The sequence below is a fragment of the Eriocheir sinensis genome, chromosome 66 (assembly GCF_024679095.1).
Source record: "Eriocheir sinensis breed Jianghai 21 chromosome 66, ASM2467909v1, whole genome shotgun sequence".
In the NCBI taxonomy this organism is placed as follows: domain Eukaryota; kingdom Metazoa; phylum Arthropoda; class Malacostraca; order Decapoda; family Varunidae; genus Eriocheir; species Eriocheir sinensis.
Genome location: NC_066574.1, coordinates 4555250 through 4563996, shown reverse-complemented (window position 1 = coordinate 4563996; position 8747 = coordinate 4555250). Strand labels below are relative to the sequence as shown.

Genomic DNA, 8747 nt, shown 5'->3' with positions numbered 1-8747 from the left:
TGGGGGGGAGGAATGGCAGATAATGACGTAAGATATATGGAGAAAAGAAAATCCAATAGAAAAAAAAAATAAATAAAAACGACGAAGAGAAGGAAGGAACGAAGGAAGAAAGGAAAGGAAGGAAGGAAGGAAAGAGAATGGGGTAAAGGGGTCTCTCAAATATATAGGACGAGGAGGAGGAGGAAGAGGAGGAGGAGGAGATTAAAGTGTGAAGGAACAGAGAGAGAGAGAGAGAGAGAGAGAGAGAGAGAGAGAGAGAGAGAGCGGAATGAAGTGCAACAAGAGCTTCAGAAAAAAAAAAATGGGAAGGGGAAAGGAAAGGAATGGAATGGAAACGTAGAGTGAGGAAGGGAGGACAGGGAAGGGAAGGGAAGGGAAGGAAGGAAGGGAAGGCAGGGAAGGGAAGGGAAGGAAGGAAGGGAAGGGAAAGGAAGGAACGGGAAGGGAAGGGAAGGGATGGGGATAATGGGGGTGGGAGAGATTTTTGTACTTTTCGTTAATACTATTCAAATTATCATTATCATATACCATTGCTAACCTTCCCTAATTCTCTCCTTCTCCCTTTCCTTCTATCTTTCAATATGTTTTTCCTTCCTTTCTTTCCCTCCCTCTCCTCCCTTTCCTTCTTTCCTCCTATCTTTCAAGTTCTTCCTTCCTTTCTTTCCCTCCCTCTCTCTGTTTCATTATTTCATTATTTCTTCTCTTTCCTTTCCTCCTATTTCTCATCATGGTTCTCCTCCCTTCCTTTCCTTCCGTCTCTTCGTATATTTTCCCTCCACTTTATAATCTTCATCTTTTTTTCGCTGTACATGATATAAAAGGTCACAGCTTCCCCCCTTCCCCCCTCCTATTAACCTTCTCTCTTTCTCCCTTTTTCTGTTATTTGGGTGTGTTAAGACTATAGGATGTTATTGCAACGTCAGCTGTGTCGAGGGAGTAGGTTATCCTTCTACTACAACTACTACTACTACTGATGATGTTGATGATACCTCTCTCTCTCTCTCTCTCTCTCTCTCTCTCTCTCTCTCTCTCTCTCTCTCTCTCTCTCTCTCATTATAAGTGCCGCTACCTGAAGGTCACCTGTGCTATGGTTACGTTCACTAGGGGCACCTCTCTCTCTCTCTCTCTCTCTCTCTCTCTCTCTCTCTCTCTCTCTCTCTCTCCCCTCCCTTGGTGATATCTGGTAATGACTCATTGGAAGACATGATTGGAAGAAAATAAGAGGAGGAGGAGGAGGAGAAGTGGTGATGATGGCAGTGGATGAGGAGGGAGAAAACATAGAAGAGGAAGGAGGAGAAGGAAAATGATGATGATGAGGATGATGATGATGATGAGGAGGAGGAAGAGGAAACATGAAAACTGAGGAGAAAGAAACTATGGTATCAAAATATGTATCTCCCGTCAAATACAAGACGTGCAAACAATAAACAAGTAAACAAATGAACAACAAATCAAATCAAATCTGAAATAAACAAGATATCTCGAAATTGACCTCTCTGTTGGCCACTCCTTTAACTCTTTTTAGGAGAAGTGAGTAGCGGGATTTTTTTTTTCATTAGTTTTCTTACTTTTTATGCCCTTGAACTGTCTCCTTTGCTGTAAAAAAAAACCCTTTGCATTATTGTGAACGAAGGAATGAGTAGAAAAGAGGAAATGATTGGCTGAATAAACCGGTGTGTGTGTGTGTGTGTGTGTGTGTGTGTGTGTGTGTGTGTGTGTAAGTAATAACAAAGCAATCAACGAAGTACTAGAAGTGTAAAAGGGAAAAAAGTCATACGAGTCAATAATAGCTTGTCATCAATACATACACAAAACACTGAATACTGTAACCTTGGGAAATTCAGCTGCCACGCTCTTTAACTTTTAACATTTGAAAGGGTGAAAAAAACTCTCTCTCTCTCTCTCTCTCTCTCTCTCTGTGTGTGTGTGTGTGTGTCGTGACTGGCTGGGGAAGGGGCGGGGCAGGACACACCTACGCACCCCACCTGGCCGTGACCCCAACAGGTAAGTAGGTAAGTCAATAGGTAAGCAGGTTGGTAGGTACAGGTAGATTTACAGGTATATTGGTACGTTAGGTAAGTAGGTAAAGGAGGCATCAGTTAGTTTGGTAGATAGGTAAGCATGCAAGTGGGGTAGATATAAGTAGATTGGTAGGTAGGTATGTAAACAGGTAATTAGGTAAGTAGGTGGGTTAAGTGGAAGGCAGCTTGTGTAAGGCCTACTCCATGTGGAAAGTCTTAACAGTAGGGGAGAAAAGGGGGAGGGATGGAGAATGAAAACAATATAATACTATCAACTCCCCTCCCCCTCCCAACTGACTGACTGACTGGCTGCTTGACTCTCTGACTGACTGGTAATAATAATGTTGGCGAGTGTACGTACTTACAACCACAACCACCCCTACTACCAACACCTCCTTTCCTCACTCCGGTCATCTCACACGTACCTGGAAGGAAAAGAAACAATTAAGCAGGTGACAATAATAATAATAATAATAATAATAATAATAATAATAATAATAATAATAATAAAAACAGATACAACAGACAAAAGCAAGGAAACATCTCACGTGCAGGACAATACAAAACATCCTCTTATATATAAACAAATAATGTATAGATAATAAGAATCGATCCACTATAAGACAGACAATCACGATCCACACTAATTATCTAACTCCTTCCCACTTGAGAGATTATCAACAAAAGCGAGCAGATCAAAGACGCGGTTCCTATCGTATTAAATTAACAAGGTTCAACTAGTACAAGATCAGTCTAATAGGCTTGAAATAAATGCCGAAGAAAATGCTCATCTCCACTCATTTCCATCAAGCTGTGGGAAGGCTGAGGCTGGGGAGGAGGAGTGGAGGAGGAGGAGGATGAGGAGGAGGAGGAGGAGGCCAGAACGGGTTGAAAGGAGGGGAAACACGTGGATTAAGATGCATTCCTTCGCCCCAAAGTCCCCATCCTATTCAACGCTTCCAAATTATCGTACTCAGAGCCTCGTAATTATCGGTTTCTGAGTCATAACTAATGCCAAAAATCACCAATAATTAACCACTTTAACGATAACTATATATGAAGGCAGTTATCAGGGTCGAGGAGGCATTTTTGGGGTAGGAAATCGCAAACATAGGTGCTGAGTACGACAATCTGGGAACGTTGATCCTATATCCCTCCCTCCCTCCCCGTCACTCCACTCCCACATTCTTGTACTCTCACTCCCTAACCCTTGCTCCCCCCTCCCTACTCCATCCCCGCCCTCTCTTCCCCTCTTCCCCCTTGGACATAACGCTGAGTCACGATGCTGGTATAACGGGCGTCACATTACGAGGAGGAGGATGATGGTTGGAGTCACGGGTTAACAAGAGGAGGTGTTGATGGTGTTGGTGATGGTGTTGGAGCTCTTGTTCATGCTATCACACACGTCATCACCACCATTAACAGCAGTCATCAACACCACACCATCAGTATCACTATCATCACCATCATCATCACCGAGAGATTATATACCGTGAGAGATACCACTGTTGCCAAATCTTTGATAATAGTAACACCACCATCACCACCACTACTACTACTACTACTACTACTACTACTACTACTACTACAACTACTACTACTACTACATTTATCTGCATTCTACGATTCTTCCTCTTCCTCCTTTCTCGCTTTCTTTTTTTCACTTTTCTTTTTTATATATATATATTTTTTTTGGTTAGTGACTTTTTTGTTCCTCCTCCTCCTCCTCCTCCTCCTCCATCCCCAACATGAATATCAACTCCCTTCTTCCTCCTTCTCCTCCTCCTCTTCCTCTTTCCCTTTTTTTTTTTTGGCTTTCTCCTTACCCTTCCGCCTCTCTTCCTCCTTTGCTTTCTTTTCTTTTTTTTACCTCTCCTTCCTCCATCTCCATAATGCCTCTCTCTCTCTCTCTCTCTCTCTCTCTCTCTCTCTCTCTCCTTTGGCTGTGTTTCCTTTCCTTCCCTATAGTTAGAAGTCTATTCCTAAGTCTACAGTCAAACCCGATCACAATGCTCCAGTATACCTCCTCCTCCTCATCTACTCCCTATTTCTCCCTTCCTTCTACATCCTTCAAATTCCTCTTATATCCTACCTCTTCTTCCTGAATCTTACTATATTTCATCCTAAGATTTCTTCCATATTCTACTTCTTTTTGATTTCCACCTTCTCTTTCTCTTCTTATCTTTTCCTTCCTTCTATAGTTTTCCCATTCCTTCTTCTATATATCTCCTAGTTCTTCTTTCTCTTCCTCTTACTCCTCCTTCTGAGTCTTCCCTTCTACTCCACCGCCTCCTCCTCCTCATTCTTCTATATCTACTGTATCCTACCTCTTCTTCATTCATCTTATCCTACCATCGTGTATTCGACCTCCGTATTCTACTCCTATTCCTATATTCTACGTAACATTTCCTCCATGCCTTTTCTTTCATCGTTTTTGTATCGTCATTTTTCTCCTTATATTCTACTAACTTCTTAATCATCTGTATCTGTGCTATCTTGTTTTATATTTTTTTTCTTCCTATTTCTTCCACTCTTCTTCCTAGATCTTACTTCCTTTCTTTCAACGACCTCCTTTTCCTCTTTTTACTAATGTTAGTTTCTCTCTTTTCCAAATCCTTCTCTTCCTTTTGCGCATTATCTCCTTCACTTCCTTCCTCCTCCCCCTTCTCTGTTTGCAACCTATTCCTTCTCCCTGCATTTTATCTTCTGCACCCTATAATATATTCTTCCTCCTCCTCCTCCTCCTCTTTCTTTCTTCCTATCTCCTTTATCCTGGCTCCACTTCCTTTATTGATCTTCCTCCTTCCTTCTTCTCTTCCTCTCCATTCTTCCTCCTACATAATACACACCTCTTCTATTCCCCTCTCTCTCTTCTTGCGTTAGATTTTTCCCTTCTTCCCTGTCTCCCCTTCTACACACTGATGGGACACGTGAGGGAGAGGAAGGGAGGGCTAGGGACACGTGTAAGCCCTTCCTACCTATCAACTTATCACCCTTTCCCTCCATACCTGTACAACACACGTGGTATTACACCTCTCACACCTATCCCTACCTTTTCCTTTCCTTTACCTGTCTGTCTATTGCTTAACGGTGTAGTCAGTCAGGTGAGGTGGGGATTTATTTTTATTTTTTATTCTTACGTTCTGTGTGTCTGTTTTTCTGTCTGTCTGTTTGTCTGTCTGCATGTACTATGTTGCTATGTTTCTCCTCTTCCTCTTCTTCCTCTGTAGTATACGAACTTCACGAGGAGAGAGTAAGCGAGTGTCCTCCTCCTCCTCCCTCCTTAGTCATTCCCTTCCCTCCTCCTCCTCCTTCTTGCTTGTCATTTCTCCTTCGTCATTTCTGTGTCTCCTCCTCCTCCTCCCTGCCTCTCGTTTAGTCCTAGCATGAGAGAAATCCGTTACACACACACACACACACACACACACACACACACACACACACACACACACACACACACACACACGTTCAAACGAAGCAAACACAAACAAACTGTGTAATATCTGTTTCTGTCACTCCTGCTTCCCTTCCTTCCTTTACTGATAACACACACACACACACACACACTAAACCAAGCAAAGGTAAACATTCTTTCTCTCTCTCTCTCTCTCTCTCTCTCTCTCTCTCTCTCTCTCTCTCTCTCTCTCTCTCTCGTTAATTATACAGGCAAAATAAAAAAAAAGTAAAAATACATAAAGTAAAAAAAAGGAAAATAGATGAAAATGCCGCAATGTCAACACTTTATCAATCAATTAACCAATCAATCAACTGCCATTTTTTTTTTGTATGTGGGAGCAACGATTTTTTTTTTTTTTATCACTGGTCTCCTTTTTTTCTTTCTTCTTTCTTTTATCACTTTTTGGTCTCCCTTCTTTTTAATCACAAAATAATCTGGATACAAAACTTGGGCCTTTGAACATACAGCATCCCACAATCCCATTCTAAGGCCCTTTGAACAGACAGCATAATCTGGATACAAAACTTGGGCCTTTGAATAGACAGCATCCCACAATCCCATTCTAAGGCCCTTTGAACATACAGCATCCCACCATCCCATTCTAAGGCCTTTTGAACATACAGCATCCCACCATCCCATTCTAAGGCCTTTTGAACAGACAGCATCCCACCATCCCATTCTAAGGCCTTTTGAACATACAGCATCCCACCATCCCATTCTAAGGCCTTTTGAACATACAGCATCCCACCATCCCATTCTAAGGCCTTTTGAACATACAGCATCCCACCATCCCATTCTAAGGCCTTTTGAACATACAGCATCCCACAATCCCATTCTAAGGCCTTTTGAACATACAGCATCCCACCATCCCATTCTAAGGCCTTTTGAACATACAGCATCCCACAATCCCATTCTAAGGCCTTTTGAACATACAGCATCCCACCATCCCATTCTAAGGTCCTTTGAACATACAGCATCCCACAATCCCATTCTAAGGCCCTTTGAACATACAGCATCCCACCATCCCATTCTAAGGCCCTTTGAACATACAGCATCCCACAATCCCATTCTAAGGCCTTTTGAACATACAGCATCCCACCATCCCATTCTAAGGCCCTTTGAACATACAGCATCCCACAATCCCATTCTAAGGCCTTTTGAACATACAGCATCCCACAATCCCATTCTAAGGCCTTTTGAACATACAGCATCCCACCATCCCATTCTAAGGCCTTTTGAACATACAGCATCCCACCATCCCATTCTAAGGCCTTTTCAACATACAGCATCCCACCATCCCATTCTAAGGCCCTTTCAACATACAGCATCCCACCATCCCATTCTAAGGCCCTTTGAACATACAGCATCCCACCATCCCATTCTAAGGCCCTTTCAACATACAGCATCCCACAATCCCATTCTAAGGCCTTTTGAACATACAGCATCCCACAATCCCATTCTAAGGCCTTTTGAACATACAGCATCCCACAATCCCATTCTAAGGCCCTTTCAACATACAGCATCCCACCATCCCATTCTAAGGCCTTTTGAACATACAGCATCCCACCATCCCATTCTAAGGCCTTTTGAACATACAGCATCCCACCATCCCATTCTAAGGCCTTTTGAACATACAGCATCCCACCATCCCATTCTAAGGCCCTTTGAACATACAGTATCCCATCTTATTCTCATCTCATGTTAGATTTCCTCTTCGTGGACTTAGTTTAAAGTTTTCACACTAATATTTGTCCTAGATCCTTACATTCTATTTTAAAGGTACTGCCTATAACACCGGTAGGGTCTCTTGAGGGGGTCTCTTGGACGACCCACCCTGTAAGTGGAGCAGGCGAATTTTATTTATAGTGGCTACCGTGGTGTATGGCTCTCTATGATGACTCGTTTTCAAACTTAATTTTCGTCCAGTCAACTGAAAATATTAAACATTACCTTCCTTTTCTTCACATTCATCTTCAGATCCACCATATTATAACACTATTCCGAACTTAAACATTCTTGACCTTTTCTTCCAGGTCACGATGGCTCTCCAAGGCTCCTCTGACCCTTGACCTCATCTACAGCACAGCACTGACCTCCCGACCTTGGTAACTATGCATGTGTGACCCTTGACCTTCTGACCAGACGCAACAGATATCACCAGGGAACAACAGCGTCTGAACTAGATAAGCCTCACCTCTCTGCCTTCCTTTACTTATACCTCCCTTCCTCTCCCTCTCCCCTTTCACCTGCCACGCATACAAAAGAGAGAGTGATAAGAGAGGAAGGGGAGAGAAGAGATGGGAGGAGATAAGAAGGAGAGTTGAGGATATGGGGGATGAAGATAGAAGTGGAAGAAAAACAGAAGACTGGGATGAGAAAACAAAGAAGGAGAAGCGAGGGAGGAAAAGAAAGAACGAAAGAGAAAGGAGTGGATATAAGAGGGAAGAACGGAAGAGAAGAGGAAGGAGGATATAAGGAGTGGAAGAGAAGAAAGAAAACAGGAAGAATGGATAGAGAGAGGAGAGAATATGAAAAACGAAGGGGAGATATGAGGTGGAAGAAAGATATAGAGACAAGGGAATGAGAAGGAGAGAGGAAAGACGAGAGACGGATAGGGGAAGGAAGGGGAGGGGAGAGAGAGGGGGGAGAGAGTGGAAGGGTGATTAATGCCTTCTCCTCCACCTGAACCACCTGCCGCCCACCCCTCCACGTCTCCTCTCCACATGCTCTTCTCCACATCATCCTCATCTAAACCATCTCCACTTTTTCACCGTCTCAGTTATTTAAGGCAACACAAACGAATCTCTCTCTCTCTCTCTCTCTCTCTCTCTCTCTCTCTCTCTCTCTCTCGTATATAGTGATGTATACTGTAATTCTTGTGTGCAAAATTGTCATTGTTATCGTTATCATCTTCCATTATCAATATTAGTAATAGTTGTTGTAAGATATAGATAGATAGATAAAAAGATAGAGTACACACACACACACACACACACACACACACACACAGAAGTGGCCAGCAGCAAGCCTCACTGTAAACAAACAAAGCAAACAGACATGACGCAACACGTTTAGCGGAGAGGCGTTGGCGGCGGTGAAGCGTTTGTTAGTGGCGAGACTTGCGTTGCGTTCTTTGTCTGTGTTGCTGTTGTTATTGTTGTTAGTGGTGGTGGTGGTGGTGGTGAGTCTTAGTGCTGTCTTGTGTACTGTTGTTGTTGTTGCTTTTGATGTTGTTGATGTCTTTGTTATGGTGATGTTGGATGTTGATG

The 8747-nt window shown here is 42.9% G+C and overlaps 1 protein-coding gene across 1 annotated transcript in view; it reads right to left on the bottom strand.

Moving 5' to 3' along the window:
- Window positions 1–2427: 2427 nt before the first annotated feature.
- The window catches only part of LOC126987750 (AT-rich interactive domain-containing protein 5B-like), a 100566-nt gene continuing 94246 nt past the window's right edge, over window positions 2428–8747 (bottom strand). The window contains exon 3 of the transcript XR_007741141.1: window positions 2428–2446. The gene's annotated coding sequence lies outside the window, so the exon portion shown is untranslated. The remainder of the gene's footprint in view (window positions 2447–8747) is intronic.